At 38.5% G+C, this 23,325-nt stretch overlaps 1 protein-coding gene and 1 non-coding gene across 20 annotated transcripts in view; both read left to right on the top strand.

Moving 5' to 3' along the window:
• The window catches only part of PTPRM (protein tyrosine phosphatase receptor type M), an 826,562-nt gene that overhangs the window by 415,623 nt on the left and 387,614 nt on the right, over positions 1–23,325 (top strand). The window lies entirely within an intron of this gene.
• On the top strand, positions 5,799–6,014 carry LOC112437829 (small nucleolar RNA U3). Its single transcript, XR_003026334.1, has one exon. It is a non-coding gene; the product is annotated as a small nucleolar RNA U3 (small nucleolar RNA).

Raw genomic sequence — 23,325 nt, 5'->3', positions numbered from 1 at the left:
TCACTGGCCACCATCTGCTCTCATACTCCTCACTTCACCTCTCACGGGCCTCACCTTTGCTCGCTTCTTTTGTGAAGCTCTTCAAAGCTCTCTCTTTTCTCAGGATGATGTTTTCGCCTGACATGTTCTTCCTTCTTCTTCTTCTTTTTATTCTTTTGAGACAGTCTTGCTCTGTTGCCCAGGCTGGAGTGCAATGGCACGATCTCGGCTCACTGTAACCTTCGGCTCACTGTAACCTCCGCCTCCCGGGTTCAAGTGAGTCTCATGCCTCAGCCTTCCAAGTAGCTGGAATTACAGGCATGCACCACCACGCCTGGCTAATTTTTGTATTTTTAGTTGAGATAGAGTTTCACCATGTTGGCCATGCTGGTCTTGAACTCCTGGCCTCGTGTGATTCACTGGCCTCAGCCTCCCAAAGTGCTGGGATTACAGGCATGAGCCACTGCACCCTGACCACTCCTGATATTTTCTGAACATTTACTCTTTCCATCTATCCTAACACTAACTGTCATGCAAAATGCACCAATGCCTTTGTATTTTTGCAGTGTGAAGAATCGTGTGTGTTTGTGTGTGTGCGCTAAGTGTGTTCTGTGGTTTGATTCTCCTGTTCCTTCACTGTAGCTAGTTTATTTTAGGTTATATTCTCTTAATAAGAAGAGACTATGTTGACTTACTTTGGATAATGTCACAAATAGGTTGCTGTGTACTAAATGGTTTCAATGATAGTATTTTTGAGTGATAACTACTTACAAATATTAAAAATATGAATATAAAAATTATTCAATATTCAGCCAAAATCTTTTAGGGTAAAAAGCCTCAACCGGGTTATTTTTATGATTCAGGAGTTCTTCCCAAAAGGATGGCAATGCTGATTGGCATTGATTCATGGAGATGAAGCTCTTAGCCTTCTGTCCTTCAGGCTTAAACAGAGGAGGTATACATGTAGACAGTCTACACTGATCACTGAGACAGAGAAGTGCCTTCTCCATTCATGCTGCCTTTTTAAAAGTTGTTTTTTTCTTCAAGGATAGACTCTGTGTTAATGTCAGCCCAGTTCTCTGTGTGTACATGATGGTGGGGCCTGGGGGACGGGGGATGGGTGGATTGCAGGAAGCTTGTCTCAGTGTGCCAGGTTTTGTAGGTGACAGGGTGTAGTAATGGTTTCTTACATGAATGATTGCTATAGCTAATGGAGGCCTTGTGAAAATGATTCAGATTAAGCTTCTGGTTTGCTTTAAGCTTACTGACCCAGTATAATTGAGTGTAATTCAGTGGAATCAGTGAATTTGTATTCTTACAGTTAATAGCAATATATTCTTGAGAATGAAGAAACCATGAATGAGGTTCTTAATTTGCTTTTCTGCATCTTCCATGACCTTAAGAAGGATTTCATGAGAGCATTGGGGAAACTTTAAAAAAATTCTCTTTACAAACACTTTACACCTCACTCACTGTTAAACATGATTTATGTTGATAACTGTGCTAAAGTGAGAAATAATGCAAAATAGGGGATGTCGTGGTTGTTTTATTTAAGGGACACCATGCCTTTAACCACCTGAGGATTGTAGTGACCTTACCAGTAATGTCAATGGAATTATTATTATTTGTGACTAGAAAATGGCTTATGACTATAAAGAAAAGAAAGGAGAGAGAGAAGGAAAGCTAAAAGAAGGGAGGAATGGAGGGAGATGAGGTGGCAAAGAACAGAGGCAAATCTAAGGCAATCTTCAGAAGTAGTAAAGTAAAACGGAAATATTGGTTTGCAAGGCAGTAGCACATAATAGAATCGCAGGGTCTAATTTCATTAACATCCTTGCAGCAAATAATTTTCCTGAATGAAAGGAACCAGCTGCACCAAGCAGATTTATATTTTCAGTAGCAACCCAATCTAGCAACTTTGTGAGCATCTTAGGTTTGGTTTAGTTTTAAACTAATAAAATCTTAGCTGCCTGACCCGGGAGAGCTTGTTCTCATTAGTAACTGACACAAAGGATTTTGCTGATTGTCCACATGGTTTCTGATTCCCAGAAAAAAATGAGCAGTGAATGTTATAAAGGCCCATAAGTTATGGGATGTGAGTAGGAAGCCAAAAACTTAACAGGAAAACCATAGGAAAGAACCCATCATGAGATACATGGATGATGTTTCAGATTCTCAGGAGATTAACAAAGTATCTAGAGGTATTTATCCAATATGATGTTTCTTGGGCATAGGAAAAGCTTTTTAAACCATCGACCAGCCTCCAGAAAAAGATATATGATAAGGTAAAGAAAGTTAGTCAAAAAGAAAAAGAATCTGTGACTCCATTAAGGAACAAGAGCTACTTTGTGTAAAACTGATGTGTATTTTCCTCAGTACCGTGCCCTGAGTGGGTAGGAGAGGGAGTTATTATAACCTCATTCCTGCTTCCACCAGAGCACCTGCACTAAAAACTGTTTTATCTTTTGGGGTTCTGGGTATGATGCTGTTTAACAAGATATTTTGACTACAAAAGTGTAATTTTTTTTGAACTATCTGCCTGTATCATTCACTTCTTTGAGCATGGAGTCAATGGAAAATCTTACTACAATCAAATAATTGCTTCATTAGAGAAGATTTATCCACAGAAATTGATGAGATTAAGTGTCAAAGCATTGTTGTTTCACTCAGTGCTTCTTTGAGGTTCAGAAGTACTTCCTTTGTACACTTAAATGGCAGAAGTGAGAAGCCAAACTTCACATTTGCTGATACCTCTAAATAGCTTTCTTGTCATCATCATCAGTAAACACACACAGGTGGGTAGACAGTAGATCCAGGGACCAGGGGCAACAAAGAGTTGTGCATGAATTTGTAGTTTATTTGAGAAACAAAACGTTAACACACAGAAAACTGGTAGTATGGTACAGGAAGTCCTAACTTATTGTCATTGATAGGTTCTGGGAAACTATGACTTTAAGGAAAACATTGTATATCAAAACCAATTTTACCATAGGCTAATTAATATAAATGAGTTAAGTTACTATGTGATATTTCTGGTCAAGAAAACATCACCAACCTTCAAAATAAAGACCCAAAAACCTTCTAATGTTAAATATTGAAACAAATGTGAACTATGTGTAAATGTAAGAAAGATTAATAAAAACAAGTAAGACAATTATTTATTCAATTTTTGGTGAATCAGTGAATGATGGCAGTAGTAGTAGTAGTATTGGTGGGTTAAATCAAAGAATACATATTTACAAACAAAGTTATTATGAGCATCTGTTACCATCCTACCACCACACAATTAAAAAAACATTAATGACATATCATAAAAAAGGATTCCTGGCACTGAAAAATTTAATGAATGAAATAACAATACAGTTGACACCTTCAACAGTGGATTAGGTCAAGCAGAAGAAAGAATGACCAAACTTAAAGATAGGTCTTTTGAAATAACCCAGTCAGACATAAATGAATGAAAAAATAATTTTAAAAAGAAAGCCTAAATGGCATATTGGTCACCATCAAGTGAACAAGCATTCAACTATTGTGAATGCCAGAGGAGAAGAGATAGAAAAAAGCATTGAAAAACCTATGAAACCTGAAATAATAAAAATTTCTTAAATCTTAAAAGAGATATAGACATCCAAATACAGGAGGCTTAAAGACTTCTGAATATACTTAACACATAAGTCTCCTCTTTGAGGCACATTATAGTTAAACTGTCAAAAGTTAAAGAGAGAATTCTAAACAATAGAAAGAGAAAAGCATCAAGTCACATGTAAGAGAATTCCCATCAGATTAACAGCAGATTTCTCAGCAGAAACCATATAGGTCAGGAGAAAATTGAGTGATATATTCAAAGTACTGAAAGCAAGAAAAAGACTCCTGGTGAAGAATACTATATTCACCAAATGTGTCCTTCACAACGTAAGGAGATACAAAGTGTTTCCTAGACAAACAAAAACTGATGGGATTTGTCACCACTAGACTAACTATATGAGAAATGCTTAAGAGAGACCTACATCTGGAAGTGAAAGGATGTTCTCCATCACCGTGAAAACACACTAAAATATATAACTTATTGAAAGAGCAGATACGTATATGAGAAACCGAAAGGAATGAAATGTTATTACTACAGAAAGCTACCAAATCTCAAAGATAAACATCAGAGAGGAAGAAATGAATAAAGGATTTACAAAACAAACAAAAAGCAATGAAGAAAATGACAGGAATAAGTTCTCACCTATTAATAACCTTGCATATAAACAGTTTAAATCTCCCAATTAAAAGATATGGACTCACTGAATGGATAAAAATATATAATATAGCAAGACCCAACCATATTCTGCCCACAAGAAACTGACCTCACCTATAAAGACATATAGATTGAAAGTGAAGAGATGGGAAAAAATAATTTATGCAAAAAGAAACCAAAAGTCTTCAGTAGTTACTATACTTAGACAAACTAGAACTTTAAGTCAAAAAACATAAAAAGAGACAAGATCAGTACATAATTATAAAGGGATCAATTCAGCAAGAGGATATAAATAACACACACCCCCCCCCAACACTGGTGCACAAGATATATAAAGCAAATATCATTAGCGCTAATGGAAGAGATAGACTCCGTTACAATAATAGATGGGGACTTCAACACCAAACTTGCTTGCAGCATTAGATAGATAACCTAGACAGAAAATCAACAGAGAAATATTGGACTTAAACTACCCTACAGACCACATGGACCTAGCAGACATTACAGAACCTTTCATCCGACAACTGCAGAATACACCTTCTTCTCGTCAGCACGTGGAATTTTCTCCAGGTTACACTATATGTTATGCAACAAAACATACTTCCATAAATATAAAAAAGTCAAAATCACTTCAAGTATTTTATCAGAACACAATGGAATAAACTACAAATCAGTAGCAAGAGAAATGTTGGAACCTGGAAAAAATATGGAAATTAAATAATACGGTCCTGAATGATAATTGAGTTAATGAAGAGTGAAGAAGGAAATAAAAAAATTGAAACAAATGAAAATGGAAAGACAACATACCAAAACCTATAGGATTTCACAAAAGCAGTTCTAAGAGGGAAGTTTATAGTAATAAATACCTACATCAAAAAGTAGAAAGATTTCAAATAATCTAATGATGTACCTCAAGAAACCAAGAAAAGCAAGAACAAACCAAATAAAAAATTAGTAGAGGGGAGGAAATAATAAATATCAGAGCAGAACTAAATGAAATGGAGACAAAAATAGAGACTAAAAGAGATTAACAAAATGAAAACGTTGGTTTTCTGGAAAGATAAAATAGATAAACCTTTAGCTAGACCAAGAGAAAAACAGAAAAGACCCAAAAAAATTAGAACAAAAAGGAGACATTACAATTGATACCACAGAAATAGAATCATTAGAGACTATTAGGAGCAACTAACAACAACAGATTCCTGGACACATATAATCAACCAAGATAGAATGAGGAAGAAATAGAAAACCTGTGCAGACCAATAATTAGCAATGAGATTGAATCAGTAATAAAAAGCCTCCCAACAAAGAAAAGCCCAGGATCAGATGGCTTCACCACTGAATTCTACCAAATTTATAAATTAGAATTGAGACGGATTCTTCTACAATTATTCCAAAAATTAGAAAAGGAGAGAATTCTTCCTAACTCATTGTAATAGGCAAGCATAACCCTGATACCAAAACCAGACAAGGATGTAACAAATAAGACAACTACAGGCATCATCATCATGAACATAAGTGCAAAAATCCTCAACAAAATATTAACATAGTAAATCCAACAGCACATTAAAAAGTTACAAAGACTATACTTTCAGGGATCATTTCTATAGTTCATTACTAGAGAAGTTTCTCTGAATGGGTAGAGCACTGGAAACCATGAGGAGGAGGCACAGTGTTCTCTCCTGAGCATGAAGCTGACTCTTGGTGTTGCTTCACTGCACCTGCCATGTGCCATTGATAATTGTTCTTGTCTTCCTCTGGGAGAGTAAGACGGAGAGCATGCAGTCTGAGTGCTTCCCATTTTATTGTTGTGTACTAAGAACAGTGTTTTTGTTGTACATGAGGGTGATAGCTTTAACATTTAGCAGGCAAATTGTTTTGAGAACATGTCAAGTGAGAGCTTTTTTCCTTTGTTCTTTGCTTGCTGAAGGGATCCTTGTGGGGTGGGCTGCTTGGTCTGTCACATGGCTCTCAAAAATAGTCTTTCTAATTCCAGTATTCCTTGGTTTTTCTGGGCTTCTGAAGGTTTTTACTATGTAGTGATTTCAGAAAGTTCATTATTGCTTAGTCTGCTGTGTTTAGTTCTCTTCAAGGTCTTGTAAAAGAGACAAAAGCTTTTATTTCTTGATAGGTAAAGCATGTTGAAGTTATCCATTTACTCTTTTTTTTCCTTTTTTTCTTTCTCTTTCTTTCTTAAAAAAAAAATACACCATGATCAAGTGAGATTTATCCCAGGGGAAAAAGGATGGTTCAACATACGCAAATCAATGAATGTGATACACTACATCAATAGTATAAAAGACAAAAGTCATATGATCATCTCTATAGGTGCAGAAAAAGCTTTTGATAAAATTTAATATCTCCTCATGATAAAGTCTTTCAACGAACTTGGACATACCTCAGAATTTTAAAGGCAATATATGACATACAGCTAACATCATACCAAGCAGAATAATTTGAAGCTTTTCCTCTAAAATCTGGAACAAGACAAGGATGCCCATTTTCATCACTTTCATTCAACATAGTAATGGAAGTCATGGCCAGAGAAATCAAGCTAGAGAAAAAAAATAAAAGTCTCCAAATTGGAAAGGAAGAAGTCAGATTGTCCTTGTTTGCAGATGACATGATCTTATATTTAGAAATACCTTAAAAACTATTAAAAAGCTATTAGAACGTGTAATCAATTTCAATAATGATGCAGGGTATAATATCAACATAACAAAAGTCGGTAGCATTTCTATACATAAACAGCAAACAATCTGAAAATGAAATCGAGAAAGCTATCGTATTTACAGTAGTTACCAAAAAAATAAAATACCTAGGGATAAATTTAAATAAATGAAAGTTTTCTACAGTGAAACCTCTAAAACACTAATGAAAGGAATTGAAAACACCAAAAATGAAAAGATATTACATGTGTATGGATTAGAAGAATTATTAAATAATATTCTTAAAATACCTGTATTACCTAAAGCAATCCATAGATTCATTGCAATCCCTAACAAAATACAAATGACATTGTTCACAGAAATAGAAAAACAATCCTGATATTCATATGAAACCACAGAAAATCCTGAATAACCAGAGCAATCTTAGCAAAAAGAACAAGGCTAAAGGCATCCCACTACCTGATTTGACAATATGCTACAAAGCTATAATAAGCAAAACAGCATGGTGCTGCATAAAAACAGACACATAGACCAACGGAACAGAAGAGAACCTGTTAATAAATCTACATATTTATAGTCAACTCATTTTTGATAAAGGCTTCAAGAGCATATGATAGGGAGATGACAGTCTCTTCAATAAATAGTGTTAAGAAAACTGGATCTCTGCATGCAGAATAATAAAACTAGACCCCCATCACCAAATATAAAACTCAAATCAAAATGATGTAAAGACTTAAATCTAAGACTGAAACTATGAAACTGCTTAAAGAAAATGTAGGAGAATTGCTTTGGTACCTCATTGGTCTGGGCAAATATTTTTTGTTAAAATATTGAAAACACGTGGGAACCAAAGCAAAAAATAGACAATTCAGATTTTTTAAAAAGCTGCACAGCAAAGGAGACAATCAAGAAAGTGAAGAGACAACCTACAGAATGGGAGAAATTATTTGCAATCTATCCATTGGATAAGTAGGGATTAATAGCTAGAATATATGAGGAACTCAAACAACCCAACAACAATAACAAAAATCTGATTTAAAAATGAGCCAGTGACCTAAGTGAACATTTCTCAAAAGCAGACATTCAAATGGCCTGCAGCTGTACGAAAAAAATGCTCAACATCACCAATCATTAGAGAAGTGCAGATCAAAACCACAATGAGATAACTTTTCATCACAGTTAATGTGGCTATTATCCAAAGAAAAATATAACAGATACTGGCAAGGATGCAGAGAAAGGAGAATTCTCATGTCAATGTTGGTGGGAATGTAAATTAGTGTAGCCGTTATGGAAGGCAATATAGAGGTTCCTCTAAAACTAAAAATAGAACTACTGTATAATCCAGCAATCCCACTGCTGGGTATTTGGATATGTTGCAAAAGAGAGGAAATAAGTATATTGAAGAGAGATTTGCACTCTCATATTTATTGCAGTTCTATTTACAATAGTGAAGATACAGAGTCAACCCAGTGTCCATCAATGGATGAATGGATAAGTAAAATATAGTGTATATACACAAAAGAATATTATTCTGCCATTAAAAAATGAAGTTTTGTCATTTGAAGCAACATGGGTGAGCCTGGAAGACATTATGTTAAATTAAACAAGGCGGGCACAGAATCACAAATGTTACAGGTTCTACTCATATGTTGGAGCTAAAAAAGTTGATCTCATGGAGTTAGAGAGTAGAATGGTGGTTACCAGAGACTGAGAAGGGTAAGGGGTTGGAAGCCCCAATTACCCTGATTTGATTATCACACATTGTATACATGCATCAAAATATTACATGTACTCCACAATTATGTGAAATTTTTATGTATCAATTTTTTAGAATTAAAACATGACACTATTAAAAGCACTGCCTTTATTCCTCATGAAGATATTTGTGGACTAATAGGAAAAAAGCATTAAATATTTTAAATATAGAAAGAATATTCGTATAGTGAAAAAAATTACAAATATGGCAGGCTCCCCAAGTACTTTTATACAGCTTTTTTTTTTTTATGTTTTTTTGAGACAATCTTGCTGTGTTGCCCAGGCTGGAGTGCAGTGGCACGATCTCAGCTCACTGCAACCTCCACCTCCCGGGTTTAAGTGATTCTCATGCCTCAGCCTCCTGTGTAGCTGGAATTACAGGCATGTGCCACCACGCCTGGCTAATTTCTGTATTTTTAATAGAGACAGGATTTTGCCATGCTGCTAAGGCTGATCTCAAACTTCTGGCCTCAAGTGATCTGCCCGCCTTGGCCTCCCAAACTGCTGGGATTACAGATGTGAGCCACTCTCCCTGGCCTGTATAGCATTATTTATTGTGCATTTGGATGATTATTGTATACTTTATGAATTTTTATAATTTGTATTCATTCCTTTTCCAATCTGCTTATTCCTGCTTAGCATCACAAGTAGTCAGAGCCTATATTGGCAGCTCAGGACACAGGTGGGAACCGCCCTGGACAGGACGCCTTTCCACTGCAGAGTGCACTCACATAGCCCCACACTCACTTACAATGGAACAGTTGAGAGAATCCCATTAACCTGTCATGCACATCTTTGGGATGTGTTAGGGAACCAAGGTACCTGGAGAAAACCCTCACAGACATGGGGAGAATGTGCAAACTCCACACAGACAGTGGCACTGGCTAGAAATTGACATATTTTTCTCATCGGTGTTATAACCAGATGACATGGAGTGAGACAGTGTTATTGAGAACCTGGTATATAACCAGTATTTACCATAAGAGTCAAGTCAATGATACAGATGATAGTATCAATATAGGCTAGGTGATTGGGGTGAGTCCTTTGAGAAAGCAAGCCTTGAGCTGGGCTTTCCGGAAAGAAGGTACAATCCTTCTCTGAGCAGAGGCAAGTGGGATGGGATGCTAGGCACAGAAGACAGTACTGATGACAGTTTGCAGGAGGGACTTTCAGTTGTTTAGGAGATAGTGGTAAGGTATTAGGTTGGTGCAAAATTGACAATGGCAAAATACACAATTTTGCACCAACCTAATATAATGTGTTGATGCTAATTGAGCATTTGTTTTGAAAGAGTAGTAACAGAGAAGGTTCCAAGATAGACAGATGCTCAAATGTGGGAAACTTATTGTACTAGGGTTCTCCAGAGAAACAGAACCAATATGATATGTGTGTGCACACACACAAAGATTTATTATAAGGAATTGGCCCACATGTATGGAGGCTGGCAAGTCCCAAGATCTGCAGTTGGCAAAGTGGAGACCAGAAGAGCCTGTGCTGGTGTGGTTCCAGTTGTAAAGGCAGCAGGCTCAAGACCCAGGAAGAGCTGATATTTCAGTTCATGTCTGAAGGCCAGGAAAACAAAAAGAAAAACAAAAAACAATGTCCCAGTTCAGAAGCGGTCAGGCAAGGGGAATTACCAGTCTCTTTGTTGTATTCAGCCTTCATTCTATTGGACAAGGCCCACCTGCATTAGGGAGGGCAATCTGCTTTGCTCAGTAACCTGATGCAGGTGTTAAACTCACCCAGAAACACCCTCACCAGAAACATTCTTCACCAGATGTCTAGGCTGCCTCTCACCTTGTCAACCTGACACATAAAATCAACCATCAGAATCATGAATGCCAGGAATTTACATTTAAATTGTAGATAGTTGAATATGATGCTTTATTTAGGCAAAAGTCCACAGTTAGATAAACTGTCAGCAGATACATTTATTAAGGTGGCATGTGTCTGTTATTAATCATATCAATTTGTTTATTCCCCTCTTTTGATGTATAATGGTCTTCCTGTGTGCCAATAAGTGAATATATAAAATAATATGTTTGGATTTCTACAGGTGTATTTGAATAACAGAATTCTCACTTGGGGGCCCAGCTTCAATTCATATTTACATGCCAAGATAATTGTTGATGTTGTAGAGAGGTGCTTAGTTAAGCAAAGAGATGAACACATCTAAAATCAAGCTGGGAATAGGACCCTTAGGAATAAATATTTATGTTCATGGACATTAGTCTAAAGTGGCATCTTTAAACCTACTTTTTTTGTGTGTGATAGAAACATAGAGTTACACCTTATGGTGACCGCCTCATCCATTTCACACCATATATCATGAAGTCACAAGAAAAGAAGAAAATCAGTTCTGGATGGCAGTGCAGACTAAATGTTCTTTCATAGGAAGTCAAGAAAGTAGCTTTTACAATTGCCAACGTTTATGTGCTTTTCCAAAGACTTGTTCACATTCTTCTCCAGCAGTGGCAGGCACTTGAATAAACTACTCAGTTTGGAACATATCAAATGACTTCCTGGCCTATGAAGAATGGTGGTGGCGATAAAGGGTGGAACATTGCAGGCACCTAGGAAAGAGAGCACCATTTCTAAAATGTTTAGTGAAAATAGCATTTTCAAGCAAACTGGAAATGTCTGATTGGGGGCAGAAGAGTGAGCAACTGCAGCTTTGAAGGAGAGCAGGGTAACATGCTCCATTCAGCATGTGCCTGAAGTCATGGGTCCAGCAGCTGTACCACCTCTTGCTGTCTCTGACAGCATTGGCGAGGGGTCTGAATTCGTTGCAAGTCTCTGCTGAGAAGGGCTGGCACGTTTCTTTCCTGTGTCCTCTGTTAGGGGATAGTGATAGACTCCTCATAAACTCCAGGATGGAGCCTAGTTAGGCCTGTAAGTGCTAGTGTCTTTGCTGACAGAATTGCTGAGATAATTACTGCCACCTCCTCAGTTTTGTGTGTCACAGGCCATTGTCCAGTTATGGTTTCTCTGAAGTGAAATTTGGTGCATGTGAATGGGTGTGTGTGTATCTGGCTCGAAAGGTGGAGCTGCTGAGAGATTGGACTGCCACTCAGGCTAAAGGTTTTCTGGTGCTAGACAACTGGATGAAAGGTTTTTTTTTTTTTTTTATTTGCCCCTCCACCAGCCTAGATACACACTGGCTTTTGTGACTTTATAGAGTTATTCTCAGGTATGTATTCCAAAACTAGCAATAATTGTGAAGTGATTCCAAGAATCCAGTAGTTAAGTCTGTATGGCTCCCAAACCCATGTCCCCTTCTCTGCCTAATCTTTCTTAATAAAAAGCCAGTTGATAGTTTTTCTTTGCTGAGCTCTAGCAGCCAGTTGGCCTGGTGAGATTGAATAACATCAGGTAGCCATGTCAGGCGTTTGGAAAGCCTGCAGGCAGAAGGCAGTAAGAATGGTCTTACTGAACACATCATATTCTACCAATGTTAAGACATAGATTTATGGCCTCTAGCACAACATTCACTGTCAGCACCTGCTGTGTGTCGTAATTGATGTTTCCTTTGGTTTCCTTGAACAGTTCTGCCTCAGCTAATGCCATTAAGTTTCAGAACTTAAAAAGAGTTATTGTTAAATGTGGAAAACTGCTCCTGATTATTTTGGCCATTAGAGGACCACGTGACATGAGATCATAGAAAAATTGCAGGTAATCCATCCACTGACATTCACACTCTATCTAGATTTATGAAGCACTCCCCCAAGGCAGAAAATGCATCTGGAAAGAGTGCCTAATAGACATTTAGGTGTCTGGATGCTGAATAGATGCATATATGCATAGTTTCTCCATTTTGTTATTTCACTTCTGTTTCTAAAAACCTTGATAACATTTAGAAGCAAATGTTCAGAAGGGAATGAAGGTCCTGCCATCAGGACAAGACATTTGGGTAGTAGAGCACATAATTCCTTACCAGGTATGATTTGACCTGAATGCATGCTAGCTCTTGAGTAGGTTAGAAGTAAGCAAGACTTGAAACAAAGCAAAAGTCAGAACCACAGGCAGAAAAGACATAATGTCACATCCTTGGATGCCTGGTATGAGAATGCAGAATGTTGGCAAGAAAGATCCATGACTCTGGGAGAAGATGGGGACCCTGTTTTCTCCACCATTGTGAGAACCAGCTGTGCGTATTCTCCTGTGTCCGTGATTGTCACAGGGTGGTCTCCAAACCAGCAAGCATCAGCATCCTGGAGAATGCAGACGCCCAGGCTCCAACTCAGATGTATTGAATCAGAAACTCTTGAGTGGCAAGACCCAGCAATCTTGTTTTAACAAGTCTTGCTGGTGATTCTGATGCATTTTAAAGTTTGAGAACCAATAAAGTATCATCCCCAACAGAGGTGGAGTAAAGTGGATTTCACAGAACATTTCTCCATGATTGCAATTCTCAGGCTGAGATGGACAAGAAATGCTGATACATCTCTGCCCACTGATTTGACAACTTGAGAGACTAATGGGTTTTAGGAGTTCTTATTTTTTTTAATTCCAAATGTTTCGTTTTGATTAAAAACTGAAATATCAAAGAATTCTCTAAAAATTCTCTATTAGGACCAAAAAGATGAAATATACAAAACAGTCTGGCATTTGCTTTTGTGCTGTTACCCAGAGTGTTTCTCATTTTGCCATGGCTGAGAAAAAGTGTTGGTGATATAGTTTGGCAGTGTCCCCACCCAAATCTCACCTTGACTTGTAATAATCCCCACATGTCAAGGGCGGGGCCAGGTGGAGATAATTGAATCGTGGTGGTTTCCCCCATACTGTTCTTGTGGTAGTGAATAAGTCTCATGAGAGCTGATGATTTTGTAAATGGAGGTTCCCCTGCACAAGCTCCCTCTTGCCTACGGCAACATAAGACAAGAAGTGCCTTTGCTTCCCACCATGATTGTGAGGCCTCCCCAGCCATGTGGAACTGTCAGTGCATTAAACCTCTTTCTTTTATAAATTACCCAGTCTTGGGTATGTGTTTATTAGCAGCATGAGAACAGACTAATACAGTTGGCAAATTTGGGCATCCCATTTCCAGTATAGACAACAGAATTATTCTCCAGATTTAGAAAGAGAGAGGAAGGTGCCTCAGCCAGGGCATCTGATGACTACACTTGCAGAAGATGGTCTGAGCACCGTATCACATCTGCTGAATAAAGTACGGATCAGTTCCGGTCCTCATGTTATCTTCAAGATTACTAGGCAAAAATAAAGTCATAGCTGTGGCTTAAAGCCTTAAACTAAATTCTGGGAGTTAATTACATTATGGACACGAATGCTTTTAAGAGATTGTGTATTTCTTTGCATCTGTATAATTGCATCATTAGTTCAACAGCTTCATTTAATGCACATTTGAGGGCCTATTACATACAAGCTGGCATTCCTTAACTGCTCTCCTAGTGTTGCCTCTTGGCCTTCTGTCTGTGACCATTCTACTTAAAGAAACTTAGGGAAGAAGGAAGATAAATATTCGCTTTCCTTTTCTTGGCCATAGAAGCACCAAGTTCAGTCACTCATTTCAATGGGAGCTGAGTGCATTCTTCCAGCCCTCAAAAGCACTTAGTTTAACTTTTCTGATGGCCCAGTGTTGACTATGTGGAAATTCCACGTCTCTGAAAGGAAATGGAAATGTTTCCTTTGTGGACTGACCTCTTCAGGAATTTCATAGGGCCTAAGAGAACATGACAGAGGGGGAATCTCAGCTGTGCACTGAATTTCTCTACTCCAAGTCACTTTCTCTGATTGAGAGTGAGCTGAAAATTGTTTTGAAAACCAAATTGAAAGCAACCACTTACTTACAGTAAGGGTTGAGAGGGGCATGTTGGATAAGTCCCTTATGAAAGGGATCCATAGAATCACTGTAATTTTGCAATTCGTGCATCTAGCCTATGTTTTTATGTAAAGTGTGTGTGTGCGCCATGTGAGTAATGTCTGCCTTATAGGGAATTGCGTAGAAAAATTACTCAGGCAATTCAAATGGATAACATTTGGCATGAGTTCTCATATTTTGACTGGCTGTTTGCCTGCCTATCTAGTGAACTTTAAAAAAAAAAAAGAAAATGTTCTAACAGGCTTGGAACTGAGTTTGCAAAGATAGGATGGGCCCAAGTTAGTATTGCTTGCAGCCCCCAGTAATTCAGTTCAGAAGATGACTGACCTCTGGCATGAGGGATGAAAGACATAATGAGGGAAAGCCGATGGCATCAGGAAAGGGAGCAATGTTTCAACAGCTATTAGGCTGGTGCAAAAGTAATTGGTAATGGCAAAAAACACAATTACTTTTGCACCAACCTAGTAATTGCTATAGATTGCACGAAGCCAGAAGGAGCCAGGAGGAGAGCTTATGGGGGGCCCTGTGGCTCGTGCCACAAGTTGGAATAAACACAGAATCAGATCAAGGCAATCGCCGTTTACCCTACTTTTACTGAAAATTTGATTTCTTTTTTTATTTACTTAAGGATTGAATTTGTTGCTAACTCTTTTCCCTCAAATGGTTCCCCCTCACCCATGCATTTCAGTGAAGAATATGTTTTCAGTGCATATAAGTGATGACAAAATTTGCATTTCTGTAGACTCCAGCTGTCTGGTTATGTAAATGATGAGCATACACTATATTGTATTTTCCAAAAGCACATGTGCAGCTTGTATAGCTAAGTGTTAAATTTATTTCAGAACTTATTTAAAGAATGGTCCTTTGGGCATGGCTGGTGAATGGTTGCATGGAAAAATATACTCAAAGGCAGGGCAACAAAACTGTAGAAAATGTCTGTCTCAATTAAGGAATGCCCTTTGATATTCAAGTCAACTGTGTTACAAATAAATCAAAAAAAATCATAAACCCTCTCAAGTAGAGCCATCTGATTTTTATACGTATATAACTAAAATATCTTCACATATTACCTCTTGTCTTTATCCTATTAAAAAACAAACAGGCTCTCTTCAAAGTCACATCTCTGGGAAGTTCTTATTTTCTAGTTCTAGCTTTCTAATGCAGAAATATTGCCTCACTTTGATACACACCTTTATCTTTTTCAAACTACTTTTACATAAGTAATCCCATCTAATTCCCAGACCAGTGGTTGAGGTTGACATATGCCCATTTTACAGATGGGTAAACTGTGATTCAGAAAATTGAAAACTCCTTAAATTGTACAGCGAGTGAATAGCAGGGCCCAGATTCATATCCAAGACTCTTGGCCCCACCTCCAGCAGTATTTTTCTTTGTGCAGTGGTGCCTTTTTTATCACCTCAGGGGTGACCTCCCCTGTCCCAGGAGCCTAATGTCCCTCAGGGCTGCTCACTCTCTTCCCCTCCTCTGATTACAGTTCTCAAAGGTCATTTTATTACTATTATTATACAGCTGACACTCATTTTATACTTAAATATTGCCTCGATCTGTCTTTTGTATTTTATGCCTTTTAATTTCTAATTGTGGAATAAGTAGTCTTTTTTCCTGATTAAAAATAATTTTAAGTACTATATTAGATGTGGGGACATCCTTCAGAAAATCCCCTGAATCCCAGAGGCTCTGTGGAGCTCCACGTGTTAAGCGGGAACCTAATTTATTTGGCGTTACAGTGACTTAGCAGAGCAAGAGGTGAAAGAAGGATTCATGGGTTGCCTGATGCTGCTGGAGCCCTTGTGAGGGTTTGTCGGAGCAAATGAACTTGAGACCTTCCAACTCGCTGCTGTTAAGCCTGCTGCCTGCCAGCTCAGGTTGATCTGTGTTGTGGTTAGTAATTAAGATAAATCTATTTTTGCATAGCTAATAGCTACTGCTCTGTGATTACTAGCTCATATCTTCTGTCCCAAGTAAACATTTATAAATACTTTGAAGACATCTCAGTGAAATTTAAATTTCCTTATAAAACTTCATTTTAAGAATAATGGGCCTGTATGCTATGCATAGCCATGATCAGTGTTTCCGTGAATGAGAGCAACATGAGTTACAGTGGCCCTGTTCGCATAATAAATGTTTAGCAGGAAGCATTTGCATATTACATTATGAGGCTTCCTTTCTGGCCTTCCTGTGTAATTTATCACAAACTTTGTGAGAAAAATACTTGCACCAAAGACATCCTTGCACAAAACAGCACAGGTAAAGGAGGCTTCCTCCCCCCGCTTCTCTCATCTTTTGGCTTTTCCCGGGAGTGGAATTGGCATATTTCTTGCCCTTTTTCCAAAGGGCAAGAACTGGGAGGTAGAACTGGGTAGAACTGGGAGGATCTTATATTCCCAAAACCATGGCAACCCCAGACAGATTCAGGATTTTAGAACTGCTGTGGTGTGCTGGGTCCCTGACACTGAAGCACCAGTCACACCAAACACAGCCACAGTTCTTTGTCTTCCCTGGTGTCACCCAGAACACTCGTGTGGGTTCGCAAAAGATGCACAGGCGAAGTGGCCGCTTTTTGCATCTAAGTGTGGGTTTTAATGTGGATTTTCTCCAGCAAGTCATTTGACTCCATTCGAGATTCTCCGAAGTCTTATTTTAGGAAATTACCTCAGTTAGATAACAAATACATATTATTTTGTTCTCAATATTCCTAAGAGTTTAATTTCCATTTCACTTCTCTGTAGGATACTTGTCAAGTCTGTCCAAAAGGAAAGACTAGATCTGTGCTCCTCCCTCCCAGTGTTAAACCGCATCATTCCCTCTAGATAATTATCCTTTGCATAGCTTATCTAAACCAACCTCTCATTTGCTGATTCTGAATCTCAGGGGTAGGACCTAGGAATCTGCAGTTTCACAAGTGCCAGTGGTTTTTATGATCAGACAAGCTGGATAATGGACCTGTTTCTTGAACAAATATTTGTTAGATAAATACCACCTACTAACATACGCTTAGTTTTCCCTACTAACATACGCTTCTCAAAACACTTGGTACCTGCATTCTATCTCTAATATTGGAACATTCTTTATTATTATTATTATTATTTTCCTTTTTGCAGGCAGGTAAGAGAATCACGTGGATCAGATTGTGTCCCTTCCAAAAATCCAGAAAGCAATCCAGAGGAGCCTCACTTACTTGCTAAAGCCCTTTACAAATTACAAAGTGTTGCAAGTTATTTTTGATTAGGGAACATTCTGGAATCAGTCACAGTAAATAGTTTATCTCTTGTTCAAATGAAATTAAAGCAAAATCAAATGACTTGTCTAACAGTGCCCAGCAAGCCATCAGTTTGTAACAGATCTAAAAGGAGATGTCTGACCACTGTTCATCCCGATCTAACAAGCAGTAAGATACTGGAATTGATCAAACGTCTGAGACACCGTGGTTGAGACCCACTGTTGTAAAGCATGGAGATAGCTAACAGGATGAATCAGTGGTGGGGGCCTCTAGGTTAGAGAGTCAGTACTAAATCCACTCTTGGCCACTGAGGGTCTCATTCCAAACATGGGAATGATAACATTGGGTAGAAAACTATATGTTAAATTATTTTATACATTGCAATTGTTTCTGGTGGTAGGATTCTTATCTAATAGTTAGAAGATGTTAGGAGAGGAATCGATCTTTTTTATTCATTGAGTTCCCCTTGGTAACTGCCTTCCTGCCTGGGCTGGAAAGTGCCTTCCCGCTTGTGTTGCTGTCTTTATTTTTAAAGTGACAGCACATATTTGCCTATTTTTTAGGGTACATTGAAGACCTGGGAAATATTTCTGTGGAAATTATTCCTGAAATCCCTTTGAAGTATTTGCACTTTGGCTATTGTGTGAAGAATGGAAAATCGACTGAAGTGGCATTGGGTTGGAGTTAGTGCCTGTGTAATCAGATGCTAATGTAGCTGCCCTGCTACCAGCCCCATATCACATCCTCCTCCTACCACTTACCCTAAAATTGCAGAGAATCAGCTGTGTACAGTAGGAGGTCGGCAGTTCAGTTCTGCCCAATGCAGAATAAATCACTGAGAAATCAATAAACAGCAGCTGACAAGACTAACTATAGGAAAATTAAAGGCTGACGAAGAAGGTCGGGGAAAAGTTTGATCTTTCAGCTTAAAAATCTTAACAGAAAAATCCACTTTTTTGTTTTATATTTTAAAATAAAAGGTCTTTACTTATTGTTTTTATGAATAGATAATTAAAGAATGAAAAGAAAAAAGTGATCCCCATCCTAGCTCTTGAATGCCTTAGTTCAAAACTTAAATAACTAGTGATGTTATTTATTTGTACTTTGGGTGATGTAGGGTTTAATAATGTGGTTGGTTGACAGAGAAAAAATAATGAATTGTTCTCTTTGACTTCCTGTAGCCTTGGATGTGAATGTTATTTTTCCTTTTCTCTAAACTTTTTGGAGGCTTGCTTGAAGAGAAGTGTTGTTGCTGGAAGCCCTGACTCCCTGGTGCTTAACTCCATGGAAACACGCATGTGCTTAGAGATCCACCCTGACCTTGCTCCCTCCAGATGCCATCATTTTGGTGCAGACATTATTCAGCAGACACTAGGAATATGAAAAGATACAAGAGCTGAGTCTTGACCTTTCAGAGTTCAGAGTCTAGAAAGAGAAATCCTGAGTAAATATTAAGTGCTTAATAACACTGTAAGGAGGCTTAAAATCTGGTGGCTGAAGGTCCTGTCTTGAAGACAGTTTAATGCTCAAGCCCCTCAAAGAAGATGCTGTAGTTATCGGTGGCCACAGGAGAAGGCATCACAGAGGGTTGGAAACTTAAGCTGAGTTTTGAAGGGCAGGCAATTCTTAAGTAAGCGAGGAGGAGAGAGCAAGGACATTTCAAACGAAGGAGCTTCTCCGATATAGCTTCATCTTGTGTGCTGGGTGAGAATTGACAGTGCTGTATGTAAGGTGTGGAGTACGATGCCTGGTTCGTGAGGTGCTCAGTTGATGTTAGCTGTCATTCTGAAGGATGTGGCTAAAAGATGAAGCTTCTGGAGACAGTGAATAAGGCAGTTACACCTTCCTGGGTTCCATAATTTTTTTTTTAATCCTGAAAGCCTGAAAGAGCCTATTACTTACTTAACTTGGGGTCCTGGTTTTTCCAGCAACTAGCTAAGAAACTAAATAAATCACTTTTTGGCCGAGCACGGTGGCCCACACCTGTAATCCCAGCACTTTGGGAGGCCAAGGCGGACAGATCACGAGGTCAGGAGTTCAAGGCCAGCCTGACCAATGTGATGAAACCCTGTCTCTACTAAAAATACACAAATTAGCCAGGCATGGTGGCACATGCCTGTAGCCCCAACTACTTGGGAGGCTGAGGCAGGAGAATCACTTGAATCCAGGAGGCGGAGGTTGCAGTGAGCCAAGATCGCACCACTGCACTCCAGCCTGGGGGACAGAGCAAGACTCTATCTCAAAAAAATAAATTAATTAAAAATTAAAAAATCACTTTTTGCTTTACACCTCCTTTTTCTTCCATGTAAAATGTGTCAGTTGGACTAAATAATATCTAGTGTACCTTCCATTTGGAAATATAGTAAATTTACTTTGCTATAATGAATGAAAGAAACTAGAACTCGAGATAATAAACTATTTCCCTCTTTTTTTCCTGAGTTTCTTTTTTAATGTGAACTGTAATACCTACTTGAATATAAACTTACTTTACATTCCTACTAATAGTAAGGCACAAAATTATTTGGGAATTAAAATTTAAGAACAGACATTTAGGTTAGAATCAGATGGGTATTTCTTATATGTAAGTATCTGTTCCATCCTGAAATAAAGTAGAAAATCTTAGAATATCTATTTTTAGAAGTGTTTTGTAGTATTTGTGATTTCTGTAATGGGATGTTATACAGAGACATGAGTACATCCTAGACTAGGTGACTTTTTAGGGTTGCTTTGTGATTTATAAGACAACTCCTTGTTGTCTTCCTTTTTCCTAATATCATTACCAAATTAATTTTCCTAAAATCTCTTTGGTCAAGGCATTTCCCTTTTCAAAAGCCTTCGGTGACTTTTTGTCTCCCAGGGTAAATACAAAAGTATCTTCTTTGTCCAGGTTTCCCCTCTTTTCATCATTATCTCATGCTATTTCCATTTATGAAATTTCTTTACCCATCAGTATGGTTGACTGCCAGACCTCAGAAATGTCCTGTTCCCCAAACCACTGGGTTTTGTTTTCATGGTCTCACAGCCTGCCCAAACCTTGTCCATTCTGAAAGACCCAGTTCAAGAAAGAGGATTCACCATGTTGAAAACAGCAAGAATTGAGAAGCAAATGTTAAAATGTTCATATTGTGACTGCCCAGGCTGGGTGGCAGCACAGGAATGGGGGCAGGTGGTTAAGGAGGATGGAAGAGCCCACGGACTTGGTGAGATGGAGGGAGAGACAGCCTTGCACATGGGAGGCTGAGGTCAGGGAGGATAAGATCTGAATTCAAGGAGGTGGCATACTTTGAGGCTGAAGGTGTCTTTGAAAACCACAGGTCAGAAGAAGAGGCAGGGAAAGGATGTAAAATTCTTTGAGCCAGATTCACCTTTAAAGTGGCTTATAGAGATACAAAGATTATAGACTGTAGGAGATGAAAGACAGGAGAAGGAGGTGAGCTTCAGGGTAGATTCATTGGGAATATGTTTGGATGTCATGAAGATAATTTGACAACAGAATCTCCTTGAATGTGGTGTAAAAACAAAAATAAAGCAAAACATATAAGAGGCATTGATGAACCCAACCCAAGATCCTTTCCTGTAATTCAGGATATTTAGGATGAAGAAAGTATTTTGATTTAAGAAAATCTAGATTGGAATAAATGGAGTGTCTATTCCGGACAGAACAGGCTTTCCCAAAAGAGGGACTGTTAGGGCCTGAAGAGCTGCAAAGGATTTGATTTGGGTTGAAATTATACAAAGACAGATAGAAGAGAGTAGATAAGGTATACTCAGGTTAGAGGGTAGATTGGAGACAAATGTTGGCAGTGGAAAACTGCAGCTGAAATATCAGTGTCCCAAATCTCTGAAACAGGACCTGATTGCTGGGAGGGTGCAGGCAAGCAGGGACTCTCTCCTGGAGAGGGAGGACTGATGGGCACTCTTTCTGATGATCATTCTTCACAGCCATTAGTCTCTAGCCCTCTGTGCCAGTCACAAACTCTTCATGGTTTCACTACATTCCCCTTTTTCTTTTAACCCATATTTAGGCTCATTTAAATATTTGATCATTTTTACTTCTGATATTTATTCATTGCTCTGAGTCACCCTTTGCCCAAAGCAAACTGTTGTAGCCTGGAGGAGACTTTTGCAGAAATATGAGACTTGTTACAATGATTCCCTACTCTTGTCTTTCCAGCCTAGCTTTCCAATGCAAAGGCAGACTTTAGAGTTTCACCCTTGCAGCTATTAGGAAATAACTGCCCAAGAAAATTATCACAGGTGACATGCAGAATGCATGGTGGCTAATTAGTTCAACTAGAATATCAAGAATGAATCTCAAGGTATCATGTTTATAACACAGCTAAGGACAATTTGATGTTACCTGTGCCTTTTAGAAGGGATCCCTCCTTCACCTTGAAAAGGAAAAATACGCATTTATTAGTACTTACCTTAAAATCATTTCTAGTAACATGACCAAATTATACGTATAGAAATAGGTATAAGTTGAAATGTTTCCTTGCACATTTTTTCCTTCTCATAGTTCCTCCTTTTTGTAGAGAAGAAAACCAGGATTTGTTGCCACCGTGGTTTCCCTTTCTGTGTTTCTGGTTACTCTCTAGTGGATCCATCTGTGTGGTCACAGTTGTGCAAGTTGGAGAGACGCCACTGGGGGGCATTGACCTGTGCTACTTGAACACTATAGTGAATTCTCACCTTTTTCAAAGTAGTAATTAGACCTCTGGTAGTTTGTATTTTTAGATACATAATTTCCTTTATTGATTCCATATAACTTTGGGAAACAGTACATCTGCTTTTATTTTAAACTGAAGAGTTACTTTAGAAATGCCATTTTTTGTTTCCAGAGGCTCTAAAGGATTTTCCTTTCTGTGACAGATTGACAGGTCTTGAAGATTTTCTCCAGAATGGTAACTTGGCATCTGCCAGGACCTTCCTCTGGCTTTCTTCAGCCTTCTAATTACAATCATGCCTCGATGAAGGACAGGGTACCTTGTGAGAAATGTGTTGCTAGGCGATTTCATCATTGCATGAACACCATAGAGTGCACATACACACACCTACATGGTAGAGCCTACTACGCACCCAGGCTATGTGGTGTTGCCTATGGTTCCTGGGCTACCAAGTCAATAACATGTGACCGTACTGAATACTGAAGGCATTTGGAACGCAATGGTAAGTATCTGTGTATCCAAACATATTTAAACCTAGAACAGGCGCAATAAAAACAAGGTGTACCATCTCATTTGAGACCACCGTCATATGTGCGGTTCATTATTATACAGCACATGTCTGTATATTATCTTTGTCCTTTTGTGAAAACCTGTCACTTTGAAATGCTGTCTCTTAGCAAAAGGGATCATAATTCATTGAATTTTTTATTTTTCAAATGAAGTGTATTTTTTTTTCATCCAGAATGTAGACTAGTGGGAAACACATGAAAGAGCTGGACTACTCAAGGGTGATTGGCAGTGGCCTCGTGCTGCCTCTTGCACTGGGGAGGGTGGAGGAGGAAGAGTGGTAGCAAAAGGCCATTTGCTAGCCCAACCCTGTCCTGCAGGGCTCCTGTCAAGAAGGGAGGGGAAGATGGAGGAGGACTTCAGTTAAG

This window comes from Pan paniscus, chromosome 17 (genome assembly GCF_029289425.2).
Source record: "Pan paniscus chromosome 17, NHGRI_mPanPan1-v2.0_pri, whole genome shotgun sequence".
NCBI classification, from domain to species: domain Eukaryota; kingdom Metazoa; phylum Chordata; class Mammalia; order Primates; family Hominidae; genus Pan; species Pan paniscus.
Note: the sequence above shows the minus strand (reverse complement) of the source record. Positions and strands in the feature narration are given on the sequence as shown.